Here is an 18,960-nt window from a genome sequence, read left to right as displayed (position 1 = left end):
TAAATCTTTCCAGTGCAAGGTATGTTGCAATCTCCTTCAACCACAACTTTACAGAGGGCAACTGTATATTTTTCCAGAAAAGAGCAACATTTTTCCAGCCCTTTTAGTCACTCTATCAATCCTGACCTTCTTGGTTATCCCAGCATTCCCACCCCAACCCACCACGCAGTAACTCCAAACACTACATATCACTGACATAAAAAACTTTCTCACCACATCTGTATTCACCTTAAAGGACTGCAACTTCCTCATACAGTATACACATGGACTTCATTTTTTTATCAATGAGTCAACATGATCTGACCATGTTAGCCTATCATTAAAAATGATATGCCCAAATACTTGTATGTGTTCACTCTTTCTATTACTGAAAATTTGATTTCCACTGCCTCAGATGTCATCTTCTATATCTTATGAATTACTAATTCTTTAGTTTTCTTAATATTGAGTTCTAGGAAATGAGTGTTGCAATAGTCAACAAAAGCAATACACAGGGCCAATTTACTGCAGTTCAGTCCTCTATTTGAACATCTAAATGCTATATGTTTGAATATTTCAGAGCCAGTACACTTTTTAAGTTTAGTAGCAACACACCACGTAACTATAACCAGTGTTGGAAGAAGTATTTAGATACTACTAATATCGAAGTAGCAATATTACACTGTGAAAATACTGCACTATAAGTAAAGGTCCTGTATACAAAAAGTATGTAAAGTATATAAAGCTGCGTTTCGACCACAAGCGTCATATTCTATAAGATCGTCTTCATTTGTACTGTCCTGTGAGAACCCTGTATCTCCAAAAAACTCATGAGCTGAGGAAAAACATTGCATTTTCCAGCTGATCCAACAGGGTTTTTAAATAGTTTATTTAGTTTAAGATGTAGGAGAATTTGGTCAGCCCACGATGGACCACTTCATCCTGCTTCCTCCTTCCGTTTATCAGGACAATTAAAAATCTAAATTCCCAAATTTGGAGATACATGGTTTTCACTGGACAGGAAGGGAATGAAAAATCTGAAAAAGTAACTACAAACTAAAGCTGTCAGACAAATGCAGTGGAGTAAAAACTACAAGATTTGCCTCTGAGATGTAGTGTAGTAGAAAGGTGCATGAAATGGAAGTACTCAAGTTCTCAAATTTGTATTAAGCCCAGTGTTGGAGTAAATTTACATAGTCACATACACACTTTTTAACACTAACATTTAATCGCCGTGATGTAACTCAAAGTGCAGAGAATGACAACAAGGACTTCGGGGGGCTGTCTCAACTGAGGCTACACAAACTAATTCTACACGCAGGCGTGCTACAACAATGTTTTGGAGAAAAGTGCTCTCTAAATTGGCAGCTGTTGATTATAAAATCTGTCACTCATCATCTCATCACGATGATACGATCCATAATGGTAATAATATCTTATAACTGCTGTCCCTGCTGTTCAAAGTGTTTCCACACCTGTCTAACACCTTATATTTAACACAATATGGTGCAGCTTCATATCTGGAAAATTGATTGATGATTTTTCTCATAATGTGATGAATAACCTATGCCATTTGCCAGACTCTTACATGATGCCTAAAAAGAAATCATTTGAGCAGAGTAGAACACAAGTCAGTTGCCCAAGAAGTCTGAATCAATTCCCCCCCCTCCCTCCCTCCCAGCATGCTTTGCTGCGTGCGTTCATCTTTGTCCTTGATGAGAGAGAAATGCACGACAGGCTTGACTGATTATCACTGGCATGCAGGTACCTTAGTTAGTGCAAGTCTGGCTCTCCTCCAGGTGCTTCCCATGCTGGCTGTTAAGTCATTAGCCCAGCATGCTCCACCAGGACTACTCTCCCATATATAGTACTGCTGCTGGGGGGAGAGGCCAAATTACATCCTATTATGGACCCTGCTGTGATGCAAATTAGTGGCCATATCAAGATGTACAGTTTGGGAAGTTGTTGAGTTATTTTGACAGCCATGAGACACGCTGCCACGTGACCCTCATAGAGCATCTCCCCTCACTCACTACAGGATATGACTGGGTAATGCATGATGTGTAACTATGGGTATTTTCATTCCTGACTCAGAAGGATTCCTGACCAAACCCTGGCTGGGAATGTTTGTAAGCTGCAGTGATTCCCAATTCATTGCATGACAGCCCATGAATTTCCATGCCAGTGGGAGAAAAGCAATTATATAATGAATAAAATGTATTAGAATAAAAATATCTGTATTTATAGCACTCTATGGCAAGTGTTAGCTTGAAGACCCTGCAATACTGGGGGAATAACATTTTTTTTTTGGTACAGAGCACAGCAGCAAAATTATGCTTTAAAAATATTGACAACCTTTAGGACATACACATATTCACTTTATTGCTGAATATTACATGACAAAAGCAATCCTTCTCTTACTGTACATCTCTCTGTTAAATATGATGCTTTGAAGGAACATGCCGACTTATTGGGACTTTAGCTTATTCACCGTAACCCCCCGAGTTAGATAAGTCCATATGTACCCTTCTCATCTCTGTGCGTGTTGTACTCTGTCCGACGACTCCACCGGTAGCTTAGCCTAGCACGGATCCTGAATGTAATCGGTTCCAACTAGCCTACTGCTCCAAATAAGTGACAAAATAACGCCAACATGTTCCTATTTACATGTTGTGATGTGTATAGTCACAGGGTGTACAAATAACAAGGTCACATGAGACACAGCCATCTTCTAACCGTATATAAGCTACCGGTGGAGCCGTCGGACAGAGTTACAACACACACAGAGATGAGAAGGGTATGTGAATAAGCTAAAGTCCCAATAAGTCGGCGTGTTCCTTTAACCATCAGACGATTAGCTTAGCTTAGCACAAAGACTGGAAACGGGGAAACGCTAATCTAGCTGTAGCTTCCTATTTAACGGGCATGTAGGCCTACGTATTGAACTTCTCATCTAACTCTTTACTAGAAAGCGAAGCGTAAAGTGTAGAACTATTGCCTTAACATTGTAGTATTACTACTGGACTTAAACGCCACTGATGGGAAAGGCTGGTACGGAGAAGATCTTTTAAGTGCATTTTAAGTCATTACATACACTTTAAACACAGAAGGTCTGCTTTCGGCTCCAACGATCCCATCCATCAGGGGACCAGCATGTGCAGCTTAATGATTATGTCTTTTAAATTTGTCACAGACAGTCATGATGAGTGATGAGTTCAAGTTACCCCACCCATTCAGGCTTTCTCCTTGTGTTAGAAAACTAACACAAGATGATTATATTTTGAAGAGAACCTGGAGGTTGCTGATATATGAAGAACTTTCACTTTCTCTTCCTATTTCTGTTCTGCTTTTGATTATAGCATCAATTCACGGACTACAGTAGCTCCAACAGACACATGGAGATGCATGCAAACATTCAGTTTAGTACATAGAAAAGAATAAAACTGGATTTTAATGGTGGGAAATTTGATTTAATGCACATGAGTGTTAACAAATTTGCCCTATGCCATTCTCCTGCTATAGATTTTACTGGTTTGTGGCAAATAATATTTCATAATTCCCAATGTTTTGCTTTCTCCTGTACTTAACTACAAAAATAAATTAGCTTGAACTGAGTGTGTTCATGTGTGTTCCCTTTCCCCGGCTGCAGCATGTCCCCTGTTGCCCCTGTAGGCTTATGTTGGCTAATATGTTGGCTTTGATGTCTTTAAATGTCCTCCGTACTCTGTTAACATTCAAGTTCATTTGGTAATGTGTGTGAGTGTGTGTGTGGTGGGAGCACTTTGAGCCACATTTTATCCACAAAGCAGCCCACACCAGTCAATATTCTCTGCTGGGTCATATTTGACCCGCAACTACACATGTATTACTTCTTTTTCAGAGACATTTACAATTTACTAAAATTGTGACATCTTTTGTTGTGTTAGAATAGCCATGTCTGAGGATATCACGAAGCCTTGTTCCAATAAAACAAGTAAATGGTCATTTTTACACATCTGAAATTGAAAACGGGTCAAATTTGACCCTAACACAATATAAGGGTTAAGCTGTTAATTGCACACATGGAAGAAGGGATGATGGATTTGATGTTCATCATCTCTCTCTCTTTCTCTTTTTTTTTATTATTTCCAACAACCTTGACAGATGCATTGTAATTCGCAATATTTAGGAAATGACATATTGCCCATACTATTTGCATTACCTTGGTCTCTGTGGTCAGCTGTCAAAACGTAGTTTTTCACAGCTGCCAAATTAATACAATATAGTTCGACCTCTGAGACTAATCTCAATAAATCAAACTGGTTTCACTTTTTATGGGCTCCCAAGTCCCTGTACTTCTCATATTTAAAAGCTCCGGAGCTGTGACGCGCCTGTAGGAGTCAGTAACAGTCCCTTCTTCTTCTTCCTCGAACTTCATTTCCTCCTTAACAAACCAGAAAACGCCGTTCCCAACTCATCATCAAGCAGAGACGCATAGCGGGTACCAAAGGTTGTCAGGAAGACAGGTCTGATTCTTTTTTTTTTCGGGGGGGGGTAGAAAGGCGCTATCCCAGATTTTTGTTTTCGGCAGGGCAGAAGCTGAACGAATATATACTAAATAGGTCCGACTGGGAAGTTTGGACTGGAGTCGCGTGGCAGTGATTTCACGCTACTTTCACTGTCGACAGGTTGCAGCCGCTCAACGATAACTTCAGAGGAGCTTTAGCAGGTAAGAGACTGTCTCTGTGGCGTTGTTTAAGTGACAGCGGTGTTTGTTTACGTCCCGTAGTCAGCGTTAACGCCATGTAGTCTACTGTGGCGTCCAACTTTGCTGTAGGATGTGTCCAACGGTAACTTAGTGAGCTTTTTACTGTCCCAGCTACAACATGTAACACATATGATTGGAAAAAGTAAACAACCATAATATAATGCCCTTATAATGTGTTTGTAGCGACCTTATGGTATTTTGTGGGAATCTTCCTACAATATTAGGCAACTGCACTTTTTTTTTTTTTATATTGTCTGTAGAACTGACTTTTGAGTGTTTAGTGGTTTTATAATCCTTTATGAACTCCTGTTAAGACTATAATATTCCCATTACTGTTATTTTATGACTCTAGGCTACTTATTTTTTTGGCAGGGAATCATGAGTTTTATGCCAAGAAGCTTTGAATGTGAGCTTGAAGAGTGACACAACTTAGACCTCATACAAAGACATAGGCTACGTTTACTTTTTCAGTCTGTCATTATGTGTTGTGTATTATGACAGCATGAAAGTCCTTAATAAAAAAGAAGTTACTTTGCATATACATATATGTATGCAGGCTATATTCGTGGTATGAATGACACATTCTGCATTCTGAGCTGACACATTTTTGGTGTTTTTTTTATTATACGTTGATTCACGTAAGCCTAAAGGAATGTCAAGAATCAGAGCATAAATTCTGAGTCCTTTTCAGAGGCAACAGCTGAATGAGATGCTGCTCCGAGCCACGCGAGCAACATGCCTCCTTCAACAATAGGCTCATCACTGGAGTTCCTCCCTGATTGACCCTTCTTTTCAGCGTTGTGTGTTTGAGCGCAGACACTCGGATGGGCCTAATTACTACGCTTGTGTTTGGTTATTATGACCGAGCATCACCCAAGGTGGCTGCAAATCTAAACCTGATCCCTGAGGAGGAGAAGCCTTTTCCGTCTACATATCTCGGTGCTGCCGGTGATGTCGTTTCTAGTCCTGACTTGGCCTCTGTGTCTGAGAGTGAATGTCCTTTCGTCATCACCGTTCATTGATGGGTCTACCAGATGTGGCGAAAGCTCTGCATGCTTTGGTGCACCTCAGCAGTTAACTGTTTTTTTTTGCCACTGTTGTTAACCACTATGGGCAGTGGTCCTTTGCTTATTTTATGATTATTGTATTCCGGGGGGGTAAAGTTCAGTTTGTCTTATTTATCACATGCTCACTCCTTTTTAGAGGAAGTGTTGAATTCACTGGGGCACATTATGTTGGGAAGAAATATAACTCCGAGAGCCAACACCGAAGTCAACTGGGGCCATATCAAAACAGCAGCTCTTTTTTTTTTACCATGGTGGTATGCTGTGGATCATGTCTATTCTGGTGTAAGGGAGGGGATAGAAAGGTCTTCCACCATCCATTTGACCCTACATTCCTGCTTCTCTCATGGCCCCCCTGTGCCCACCCCCACGCACACCTATGACCCACTGTTGAGAAGAAATATGTACATTTTCTCCTGAATTTCACTCTTGTGTCTTCACCAACTTTTGGAGGGTGAATGTTCTTTTTCCCAGTCATATCTACTTGCCATACCCACCAGCAAGCTACACTCAAAAGAGGGAAAAAAAAAAAAAAGAGTGGTTTAAGCAGTCAGCTGCGTCTCATTGTATTCTTCAGCGAGGCCTCCGTTTACATAATGAGACCAACGAACAGTCACTGACATCAAGGGTTGCTAACTTTCTCTCTGACTATTTTTGAATCGGTGACAATCCTAACCTTTTGTCAGGAGGTTTTCCTCTGGTGCACACTGGCTGATTCTCTGCGGTGGTAAACAAAAGCAGCAATGTGAGCCTCGGACTGTGTTTACTTCCTCGGCTTTCTCTGCCACCACAGAGCCCCCGCTCTCTGTTCTGTCCATTCGTGAACGTTCCCATTCTGTGGGATGAGAGGGGGCAGGACCGTCCATGCTCGGCAGATCTCATTCCACCAAGGCCTCACAATGGATGAGTTGTGCGGCTATATCAACATTTATTTCTCTCATCCCCCCAACCCCCCTGCCAGTTTAATCACTTCTTCCCTTTGGGCCAATCATCAACGGGAAGAGCAAGGCTCTGTGCATCACTGTCTTTGTCTGTGTGAGATGTCGCTGGTTCGCCGTGTGCCATGACTCACTCTGACTTTACATATTGTGCCAGAGATGCCCCCTGCTATAGTCCTTATTTCAGCTTTATGGGTGTGTCTACCCATTTTTATATGTGCCCTATACTCAAGTTGTGCATTCATGAGATGTAGATCGGATATCTAACTCTTAGCCGTATATATACACTGCGAGCAGCACATTCTGTGCCTATATTTTGACCTCGGTATGTGAATGGCAGGCGCTTGTTTACAGTCAAGTCTATTTTGTGCAGTATGCCCTCCTGCTTAGATCGAACGTGTCACGCTGTCCCATAAACTCAGTGTATGCATGTTGGAGTACATGCCATCCATACATGTCGTCTTTGCAGTGAATGAACAGAGGGGAAGTGAGGTCGTGACTGCTGCTGTCTGCTCCGCTTTTCACGCCACATCATGCAGTTTTGTTTCAGCGCTGACCGGGATTTGTAATGTCAGACTTGTTGACTTTAGCCGACAGGGCTTCCTCTCCTGGCGGCCTGTGTAGCTATAGCCTGTGTTGGTTGCTTTTGTCTGTGTTGGCAAGCTGATGATGTGTAGGACTTTTATTTTTTTTATTTTTTTTATCTCAAAGCCAGGAACCAGCAATGGTGGAGACATAAAGAGCTTCACATGGCAAATGTTTCTAAGATGATGTACTTAGAGTAACGTGTTGCTAATGTGTACACGTTTGTTGTCTGAAATTGTAGTTCCATGATAAGAAATGGTAAAACATAGCAACAAATAATGATTTAAAGCACACAAACTTATTTTTGAAGTGCAATAGATAACTTAACCCTCCTGTTATGTTGAAACTGAGGGCCACACATTTCTCCTCTCTTATTCACGCTAATGTTGAGCAATGGTGGAGCTCAAACTGCAACCCCAGCTTCGATTATTTTAGATTTATCAGGACTGGATGGTTTTCAGAGGAGAAAGCGAGCACCTGGTTGTAATTAATTACATTTTTGTCTTGTTGAATCACATAAATTCCTGTGGAGATGATCCATGGCCATACCCATGAATCAGTTTCAGTCAAAATCCGTGTTGTAAGTCATTTTGTGAGCTGAGAGCCGTGTCATAGAGTTTCTTTTTTAAAGGGAATGGGTCCATTACCGTAGCCATACAGTATATATTATGTTTGATGGGACGGTGTTGATTTTATTTGTCATTAGTTGCTTTAAATTTGGAAGGGATTTCGGTTTCATTTGACTGTCTATATGCTGTATTTAACTCGTATAGCCTGTTATGGTTGTAGCTCGTCCAGCAATGGGTGGATCTTATTATCCTGCTCCAGACCATTTTCACCATTATGTATTAGAGGATGGCTCCAGTGACTATAAACAGTACTTTGATCACGGAATACCGAGTTATACTGTACATGTGATGTCTCAGCTTTCAGCATATTAACTGTACAACTGCAGTGTATAAAACATGACCGTATATTCAGTGCAAGTGATGTCATGCTCGGGGAAAAGGGACAAAGCTGTCAACGATACAAATTGGTTTTGCCATTTAGAATATATTACATTAGGTTACACTCACACACTTAAACTTTTGGATGGTCTTCTGGATTTTGTCTGTCATCACAGCCGTGCTCTGTTTCACATAAGTGGAAAAAAAAACATACAAGCGCATAAAATGTAGTGTCTGAAGAGATACATGTCCTTCAGGCTCCACCGCAGTGCAGATTAAGGAAATAATGAGTTCTGTAGCCTGTAACTTCTAACCTGTGGAACCCTCAACTGTCTAATAGAAGGCATCAAGATGATAATCCGAACAATATAATGTAACAAGTTGAATCAACAACAAGGTTCAAGTCCCGCAAGGACCACGGTACAGAGATGAGAGGTGCTGGTTCACCTCCTGGGCACTGCCGAGGTGCCCTTGAGCAGGGTACCGAACCCCCTTGGAGTGCCGACTATGTGGCAGCCCCTTCGCTCTGACATCTCTCCACTAATGCATGTCTGTGGTCCTTGTGTGTGTAATGAATAACAACAAAGTGTAAATATGAGTTTCCCCAATTTAATAAATAAAACTTATTTTTATTCTTCTTCTATATTTTATATTAGTCCTTATTTGTTTGACTCATTTTGAAAATAGATTTTTTTTTTTTTTACATTTAGTCATTGTAATTTTGAGACCAGAAGCATTCACACAGCAGTTGTGTAAGGGTAGTTTTTGAAGGATTACACTGTTATCAGGTGTGACAGAGGCTGGCATCAATCATAGCCATTCAAATATGCTGCTCTACTCCTCTCTTAAGGCAATACTCTCCTGTATGTAACCTGTCCTGTATGTAGTTTTGTAATGAAAATTCAAGACTGGCACAATAGGAACCCCTTTTTTATGTTGCATTGATCAGTCCTTCCAGAAAAAAAGAGTTTTTTTGTGATTGTTGCGGGCAAAAAATCCTTGATTATGCGGCATGTTTTCTTAAAAAATGCGATGGAATATGCGGGATATTTATGCAATTTTATTCGATGAAATTGCGGGAACTTGCAAAAATTGCGGGAACTTCCAAAAACTGCGGGAACTTGCAAAAACTGCGGTTTGATGAAAAAGAGAAAAAAAAATGTGATTTCCCCCAACACCCTGCTTTTCGATGATGTTCACGTCGCGTAATTACGTCACTTAATAATGCTCCCATGGCAACAGGGGAAAAGGGAAAATGGCTGATCTTATGTGAAGTAAACATTTTTCAACTTTCTGCTAAGATATATGTGACTTTTTTGCAACGAAAATGTGGGGATTATGAAATTATGGAAGCCACGCATATTTTGCGCGGAAATCAGCATTTATGTGGCGAAAGTGCGGTGTATTTGAAAAAATGCGGCCCCCGCATAAATATGCGGACTTTGGCTGATTATGCATTGAATTATGCAATCGTGTTTTTCTGGAGGGACTGATAGATGGTCAGCGTGTCTTGTGTGTGTGTGTGTGTGTGTGTGTGTGTGTGTGTGTGTGTGTGTGTGTGTGTGTGTGTGTGTGTGTGTGTGTGTGTGTGTGTGTGTGTGTGTGTGTGTGTGTGTGTGTGTGTGTGTGTGTGTAAGAAAAAGCTACACACTGTCAATTTGAAAGGCAAAATAACAACCAAATGTTACCCCTCAAATTAAAAGCTGCAGATGAAATGCAACTAGGACTACAGTTGAAAATTAGCCGACTGGCTAACACTGGCGCATTTACAGAAATGTTGATTAATGTGCATTGTCCTAATATAAATAAACATATCTTCTTAAAGACCTACCTGCACGGCCACCCATCGACAGCCAACGAGATTTCATCAGACCAGTAATCCTTGACACCAAAATGACTGCCACACCTTTCTCTGTACCTCCCCTCACACGTCCAGTCACTTTCAGGGTTTATCACCAAAATGCCATCCTAGTTGTTATAAGGTGTTAAACATACTTGGATTCCACTTGAAAAAAGCCAGCTAAGTTGCAACAACCTAAACCATCTCTGAGGGATAACAAAGAGAGAAAAGAAAAAATCAATAGCACATTTTCTCTTCCAACAAGTTTTGTTAACACAACATCGGGGGGCAGCCCGTCCTGCCCTGTCTGCTCTCCTAAATGCTTGATGGTACAATATAGATAGATAGATAGATAGATAGATAGATAGATATCCTGAAAGAGTAATTTGTTACCAGCTTTAAACATGCTGTGCTTAACGTAACACAAGAGAGCCTCATTGGCAAGGCAGAGCCAGCTCTCCTCCTACCTCATGCCAGTGCTCTAATCAAAAGCATCTTTGTGAGTCACTACAGAGCCCGGTGCCTCTTGGATTAAGTCCTCATCATGGCAACTGAACTCACGATCCACTTTGCTTTGGATGCTCATTGGCCACTTCATCTGTGACATACTATATTCCTTTCATTGGTGGTGAATCGTTATTTAGGAAAGATGTCAGCAATAAGCATCCACTTGTAACTAAACCTATCTGGAACGTATTACATGGATACAGCTTGTTTGTGGGAATACTGCCCCTTTTTGTGTAACATGCAATGAATCATAGTTGATGGATTGGATTGGACTCCAGTTATCATGCATCCAACAGGCTGTTATAAAAATGAGTGCTGAATCATTAGTTAAAATGAGTTTAAAACTTGTCTGATTCATACGTTTTCACAGTGCCATTAACATGCAAAATCTTGTTGCCCAATCATTTACCCTTACACCCTAAATTAGACACATTTGGTTTATTCAAATGAAGAAACCACAATTTCCTCTATGCTCTGTGTATACACAATTTTTTTTTAGTAGGCACTTTTAGTAGGCACTAAATAAACCCACAATAAGCATTGAATATTACATAAACGCCAGGGGGAATTTCTTCAGTAAATACCTGGTCTAAATTAAAGTTTGTGGTAAAATTATTTGTCATTATGTATATATAAACCTGCCAACACACTGAACACTAAGGAAAATGTTATCCTGTGCTGCCAAATGTTCTGTTTTAATGATACATTTAAAGATCCCAGATGGACATAAAATATATTGGATGTAGTCATTTCCGAGCATCTGGTGCCTCACATCACTGAGGGCTGCCTTTTTCGCTGGCCACTCTGTACCATCAGTCGTATATAGGCTTCCGTCTCATGGGTCATCTGCTTTGCAATTTCACTCTGATTTGTATTCATGTCATGTGAAAGCAAGCTGAACATGTGTTGGAATCATACATGCGTCTGCACCTTTTTGCCGGTTGACTGCCTCTGACAAGTTGGTGTAATGGTGCAATCATCCACTCAACGAGGCTCTTCAGATCTGATCTTAAACAGGCGTTTTACTCTTACCCTTAGTATGTTTTTAGTCATGCTAGTGGCATGGTTTTCGGTATGGCAGTGTCGTCCTGTCTGACACTCATTGTCGCCAGAGGATGAATCCTACCATCTCTGATGGTCCCCTGACTTTTCCTCTAGTGTCACAAGCAGGTTGACAATTATTGGATGTATTATGGTGCAATTTAGTACAGATATCCATATTGCCAATAAGATAAATTCTAATGGGGTGGCCTCTAGCTCACCCAGTAAGAACGTTCGCCCCATGTTGGCTGAGTCCTGCAGCGGCGGGGGTTCGAATCCGACCTGCTGCCCTTTGCTGCGTGTCATCCCCCATCTCTCTCCCCCTTTCATGCCTATCCACTGTCTCTATGTAATAAAAGGAAAAGCCCCAAAAAATAATCTTAAAAAAAAAAGATAAATTCTAATGACATTGGTAATCCTCTGAGTTTTCATCTACAGGGGTGTCAAATGTACGGCCCGCGGGCCGGATCAGGCCCGCAAATGGGTTTAATCCGGCCCGCGAGATGATTTTGTAAAGTATAAAAATGAGCGGCAATTTTTCAATAAAAGAAACTGCTGTTCCAATTGCGTCCACTGTATGGCGCAATAGCAATTGCGTTAAGCAAGCAAACTGTTTATATCGGGGCAGAGCAAGTAGGTCAAGCAAAGGCAGCCAGTCCCGCGAAATTTATTGCGGCTTCTACTTTTAACATTATGTGCTTTGGCACCCTCATTGCCCCAATATGCCCCAAAAGTGGACGCAGAGTGCAGAGCGTTCCAAGAAAAATGGTCATCCTCCTATTTATTCACAGAAGTGAATGGGAAAGCTGTATGTTTGGTGTGTTCACAGCATGTTGCAGTGCTAAAAGAATATAACCTTCGTCGCCACTATGTGAGTCTTCATGCCGACAAATATGACAACTTTCAAGGACAGCGGAGAAGAGAGAAGGTGAATGAACTGTTGGCGGGTCTGAAGAAACAGCAGTCTGTGTTTACTCACAGCCGAGACGTCAGTGACGCTGCAGTGAAAGCTAGCTACCTCATTGCTAATGAAATCGCAGTGGCTTCAAAACCATTCAGTGAGGGTGAATTTGTAAAAACATGCATGATGAAGGCAGCGGAGATTGTGTGCCCTGAAAAGCGCCAGGCTTTTGCAAATATCAGCCGGACAAGAAACACAGTTGCAGACAGGATTTCCGATCTTTCAGTGGATTTGGACAGACAGTTGAAGCGAAAAGTAACGTCATTTATTGTGTTTTCAGTTTCAATTGATGAAAGCACGGACATTACAGATGTTGCACAACTGGCCAATTTCATCCGCGGAGTTGATGACACATTGACTGTCACCGAGGAGTTTGTGGAGTTGGTGCCGATGACAGATATGACGACAGCAGCTGATGTTTTCACCGCACTCGTCGGCGCGCTGGACAGGGACGGAGTGGACTGGTCCCGCGCTGTCAGCCTGGCTACAGATGGTGCGCCCTCAATGATCGGGAAAAAAGCTGGCATTGTGACAAAGTTCAGAGAGAAAGTGCAATCTGCAAATGGAGGACGTCATTTTTGGAATTTCACTGTATTTTGCACCAGGAGGCTTTGTGTTGCAAGCCATTAAAGATGGATAACGTCATGAAGGTGGTCATCCAAACTGTTAATTTCATCCGATCCAGAAGCCTGAATCACGGTCAGTTTGACAGCCTTCTCAGAGAGAAAGACCACATCTATAGCCTGCCATACAACCCTGAGGTACGATGGTTAAGCCGAGGTGCTGTGCTGAGGCGTTTCTTTGATTTACGAGAAGAAATTGAACAGTTCATGGAAGAAAAGGGCAAACCAGTGTTAGAATTTCATTCCGCAGAATGGATGCAGGACCTTGCATTTATGGTGGATGTTACAGAGCACCTGAATAACTTGAACAAACCGCTGCAAGGGCGCAACAAAGTTGTCACGCAGTATTATGACAGCATACGTTCTTTCAAGTTGAAGCTGTCATTGTGGGAGACGCAACTCGCCGGTGGTGATGCAGCTCACTTCCCCTGTCTGAAAAATGTGCGCGCGACCCAACATGTCGCAGACATGAAGCGGTTCAAAGATAAAATAACGGGACTGTTACGGGAGTTTGAGCAACGCTTTCAGATTTTTGGTGAACTGGAGAAAGACTTCAAAGTTTTTTGCTCGCCATTCACCGTGAATCCCTCTGATCTGCCCGTCAGCATCCAACTTGAAATAATAGACTTGCAGTGTGACTCGGATTTGAAGGGTAAATTTGCCGCAGCTGGCTTGGACACATTTTATCAGAATCTCTTGCCAGGTTACCCCAACTTGACAGCGCTTGCTGCAAAACTGTTGTGCATGTTTGGAACCACATATCTTTGTGAGCAAGTTTTCTCTGTAATGAGCATAAATAAAACAAAGCTGCGCTCAAGACTCACGCACAAGCACTTGAATCACATCCTGAAGTTGGCTGCCACTCAGGATGTGACGCCTGATATTGATGCGCTGGTGAAAGCTAAAAGATGCCAGGTATCGGGAGTCAAATAAACTATGCAGCCCCACTTAACGTGCTGTATGAGACACCCTGATATAGTTCTGTGATCTGTGATATACTTTTGTGAATCACTGAGGCATTGTGTGTTTGTATGTTCTTTGTCCTCAGAATTTTCAAATAACTTGAAGTGTTTTATGATTAATAGTGATGTTGTGCTTTTGGACACACTGTCCTCAGGCTCCAGCTTTATGTTTATATGTTTTTATGTTGATGTGCTATTGTTTTTAATTGCTTTTATTTGATTTGTATATTTAACCTATTCATGACTCTGTGGTTCTTGCACTTGTTTGGGGAACAGGATTTCATTATTTGTATCTACATTTCTGCCTGAGAAATGACACCTTGATATAGTTCTGTGATCTGTGAAACAGTTCTGTGAATCACTGAGGCATTGTGTGTTTGTGCGTTCTTTTTCTTTAGAATTTTCAAATAAACTTGAGGTGTTTTATGATTAATAGTGATGTTGTGCTTGTACTATTTTGGACACACTGTCCTCAGGCTCTAGCTTTATGTTTTATGTTGATCGTATTAAAACAAAGAAAACAATCTGAAGTTGTTGTTGTTTATATAAGTTATATATACCATGATTTTACCGGTCCGGCCCACTTGGGAATAGATTTTCCTCCATGTGACCCCTGAGCTAAAATGAGTTTGACACCCCGCTAGATTCTAGCGCCACCATCGGGTCAAAATCATCAGGTCAAAACTTTAATTTGTCAAGTAAATTCAGTGCTCCAGACTGCGACCAAAATGGTTGCATACAAAGACATACATGTATGTAAAACTTACAGACCCAAAAGAGTCGTTCATGGGGTGGTTATTAAAAATAACCCTAAATAGATTATATGTAGTAGTTAGGACTCAGTTTGTATTCAAAGGGGTCCATGTAAGAAGAACGGACTGTTTTTCTTTGTATCTACATATACAGTATAAGAGACACAAAGAGAGTGAAACAGAGAATCAGAGAATCTGAGACCAACCAGCAGTGAAAGTGAAAGTGAAAGAATGACGTGTTTGTTTACCCAATGAAGGGCTGAAAGCATAACCTTTGGCAAAGCTATTCCTGAGCTCGCACACCCTGTAGCCTCTAACCTCGAAGACAGGAGACAGTTTGACAAGTATGACACGCCGAAGAGTAGGTTACAGTCTAACCTTTTTTTAATGGGGGACTTGGTGTGGATGTTTTGTGGTGGGATAGTTTCATCTTGTCATTACATTTGACAGGTTTTGACATTTTCTAAAAAAAAAGAAAGAAAAAAAAAAAAAGGTAATGAATACATTTCCCCAAGATTAGAATCAGTTTATATTCATCTATGTCCTGTTATTTCAAGACACTTCCAATGGTTTTCCAATTTCCTGCTGTGATGTTTTTATTTATGCAAAAGCAAAAGCTAAGCAAACTCATGTTTATATAAGGAGAGTGGAGTACTTTTGCTGTGGTCCACAAACTGTATAATAGGCCAAACAGGCAGTTTAGGGATTTTCTTCTTAGATTTCTTAGTCTTGGCCTTCAAAAGCTTAGAAAAAGAATTAGTAAAAGAGCAATAATTCAGTCCTGCAGCTTAATTAGTGTATCTCCTGATTGAAATTTGATTAATCTGTATGATTCTGGTATGTTGATGATGGAGCCATTAAATGCCCTTGAAACTGTTTGAACCTAGTGAGAGAAACGAGCCGTTGAAAAGAAGCAATTTATTCCATTTAACTGAATGTCAAGTAGATTATTTTAAAGCTCCAACAAGTCGCATTAAGATTGAATAGACTACATCCTCCACCTACCACTTGGCTGAATGTACCCATAGCCCGCAAAAATTGACATGTATTTGTTCTCCTAGATTAACTTTTTGTATGAACTTGGATCACCCAGACATAAGTCCAAACTCCGAGGCATTAACACCTGCTAAACACCTGCAATATCCGTAGTGGTTTCATGCCTAACTAAATAGGAATAGTATTTGAGAAGCTATAATAGTATGTTTTTGTGTATACAATGCAGCCGTTTCAATTGTTAACAGGCTGTTTTGTTGATATCTGAGTGTTTAAATTGAAGAAGTGGATATCTCATGTCCTTTTTATTTGTAGGAATGCATTCAAATCTGTGAATGAGTTCTACTTCGAGAAGTAGTGATGCCCTTCGATTGAAAGCAATGAACCAGTGTATGGTGTTGGATAACCGGCACTTTCTCCACATTGTTGTTCCAAAATGAGTTTCCACAGCCAAGCATGCAGGGATACCACATACTGTACAAAAACCAGATATAGAACTGCAAATTGCATTTTTAATGCTCAAGCTAGTGTATTGTTGTGTTGAAGGGAATTGTAATATATATCGGTGCGCTTAAAATAGTAAACCTGTTTAAATCGGCCTGAGCCTTTTTCCTTTTTGCCAAGGCCGTTCTCAGTTACCCAGGATGGTTATAAATGGTTGGCTCGCTAAATTAATTGAACTCTCTTTCTTATTAAAACAATAACGTTTTAGTGCATATTGTTGAAAGCTGCACTGAGCAACTTTGCACACTGTTGGGTCACAACAATGGTCACTACCACTGTTGAGAAACATGACCCTGAAAAGTGTTACATAATTTCAATAAAACTCCACATGACTCACTTGTGGTTATTAATGTTACGGTCTGTGATTTGAAAGATCTAATGGTAATTATTCCAACTTTCTTGGCTGCGGTTTGCAGATTTTTACTTTTTTTTTTCTTCATGAAGAGGGTAGTGACTTTGTGTAAACTGATCAGTGCATTTCTTTCCGCAAAATGCTTTGTAGGACAGCTTTGAGTTTAGGCTAGTTAAGTAAAACACATAGGATGTAATATACATGTTCTTTACATTGATTTGAGAAACAAATATCTATCTTTAAAGGAGAAACCCAGCGCAAAATGAACCTAGTGGTTAATAACATACTAACATAATAATGTGTGCCGAGTCTGGGCTATGTTTTCATGCTAATCGAATGTGACCAGTTTTAGGGCAAACTGCTAATTAGCATATAAAGCTTGTCGTCGGGGCGCGGGCAAAGTAAAAAGAAATTGCTATTTCTATACCACTAACAAGGCTCAAAATAGCACCACACTTCCACGGTAGCATAATGAGGGTATCCCTAATAAATATTCACTCAAGTTTAAATGAAATTCCATTTAAGAATTACTTTTTAAAACTCAATACGTCTAACTAAGGTTGAAATAATTAGTTAGGGCTAGAAAAACAGACTGATCTCATGAAATGGCGTATGTATGACACGCCAATTCTTATGCCATTATTGGCATGTTATCAAGATGCATACTTGCTTTTTAGCGTGTTTATCAACGCCGTTTGACCTCCATTGACTTACATTACCTTGTGTTTTGAATTGACGCCGTAGCGAGTACTATGAAAGGGTGAAAATCCACGTAGGGAGGTTGGTCGGGGTGGAGGATGGGGTCCTGCATGTGACCACGCGTGTGATGTTTCCTTTTCCACGCTTCAAACCAGTTCTTCTTTTCCTAAACCCAACCTGCGTTTCTTTAGCTGTCTATGCGTGACGTTTCCTAAACCCAATCGTAGCCTCGTGATAACACGTAGCCTCGCGATAACACGCCACGTGACTTTAGAAAGTGCCACGTGGCGTGTATGTTTACGCTGTGACGTTGCAGACTGCTGTATACAGCGTAGACATACACGCGGATAGCTCAAAATGCGTACAGATAACAGGAAAGTGGCATGTAGGTTTACGCAAAGTCATGATATCACGTTGAGAAAAATGTATTTGCAACTGTTTTGAGTGTTTAAGCCATTTTTCAAGCAAAATGCCCAAAACTATGCTTCTCAATAGTAAGAATGTTCTGCTTTTCTTTGTCGTATGTGGGGGGTAATCTGAATATTTGGCTTCTTGACATACTGTATAAATCCACGAAAAATGTCATTGTGTGATTGGAAAGGCTGGAGTTACACATGCCTGTAGGACGCTGGTGTTGCTGACAGGCGGTAAAGCACACCGGACATTCTTGTTCTTCCAGTCCTGGCCCACAAACTGCTTGGCATTTGTTGAAATGGCGCAGTCTGCTTGACCCATGAACCTCTCCCCTCGATCTCTTTGTGCCTTTTCTCCAAACACCACTGGAGGGCGGTAACAGGGGACCTCTCCACCCCTGCTCTGAGCCTGTTTGAAGCATGCACTCACATATTTTGAAAGATCCCCTTTAACATGCAAATCAGATGGACCCGCAGCTTACATGTTGAATAGACTGGCTTATACTCAGCTCACTCAAAGCAGTTTTCAAGTTTACAAATGGGACACCAGTGAACTATGTGAATCGACTCATTGTGGTTTAGAGGACACTTGATGAAGGTTAGGTGAGATTTTAAGATCCGCATTATACTTTTCGGAGAGAAGACAAAATGGTAGCCACAGCAGATCACGCAGGGTGGCCCTGGTATGGAGAGATTTAACAGACACATTTCCACATGTATTGTTCCTGACTGACCACACTTGTCTCCCTTTGCCAGACCATCCTCCACAGCGCTGCCGAGGAGGGTCTAGCTAGCTCACACAGCATTCCGGGATGGGGAAAAAAAACGTGCCGTGGTTTATTTCTTTAAACCAATCACAATCGTCACGCTAAGCACCGGCAGCAGGCCCAGTGTTGCTGCAAAATAGGCCCAAAAGTTGTTTTAGTCGTGCAACAGAAAACTGACATTGGACAGATAGTCTAGCTAGCTGTCTCGATTTACCATGCAGAGATCTGAGGAGCAGTTAACCCTAGTCCTCATGAATTGACCGGAGTTTAGAATGCCAACACAAAG

The 18,960-nt window shown here is 41.1% G+C and overlaps 1 protein-coding gene across 3 annotated transcripts in view; it reads left to right on the top strand.

Moving 5' to 3' along the window:
• The first annotated feature begins 4,367 nt into the window (after window positions 1-4,367).
• tspan9a (tetraspanin 9a) overlaps window positions 4,368-18,960 on the top strand; it is a 187,968-nt gene continuing 173,375 nt past the window's right edge. For 2 of the 3 annotated variants that reach the window (XM_039808623.1, XM_039808622.1), the window contains exons 1-2: window positions 4,368-4,484; window positions 4,647-4,687. The gene's annotated coding sequence lies outside the window, so the exon portion shown is untranslated. Of the gene's footprint in view, window positions 4,485-4,580; window positions 4,688-18,960 lie in introns of all 3 variants that reach the window. The other variant, XM_039808621.1, reaches the window with a different exon arrangement.

Source organism: Perca fluviatilis, chromosome 8 (assembly GCF_010015445.1).
Source record: "Perca fluviatilis chromosome 8, GENO_Pfluv_1.0, whole genome shotgun sequence".
In the NCBI taxonomy this organism is placed as follows: Eukaryota; Metazoa; Chordata; class Actinopteri; order Perciformes; family Percidae; genus Perca; species Perca fluviatilis.
This window is presented reverse-complemented; position numbering and strand designations above follow the sequence as displayed.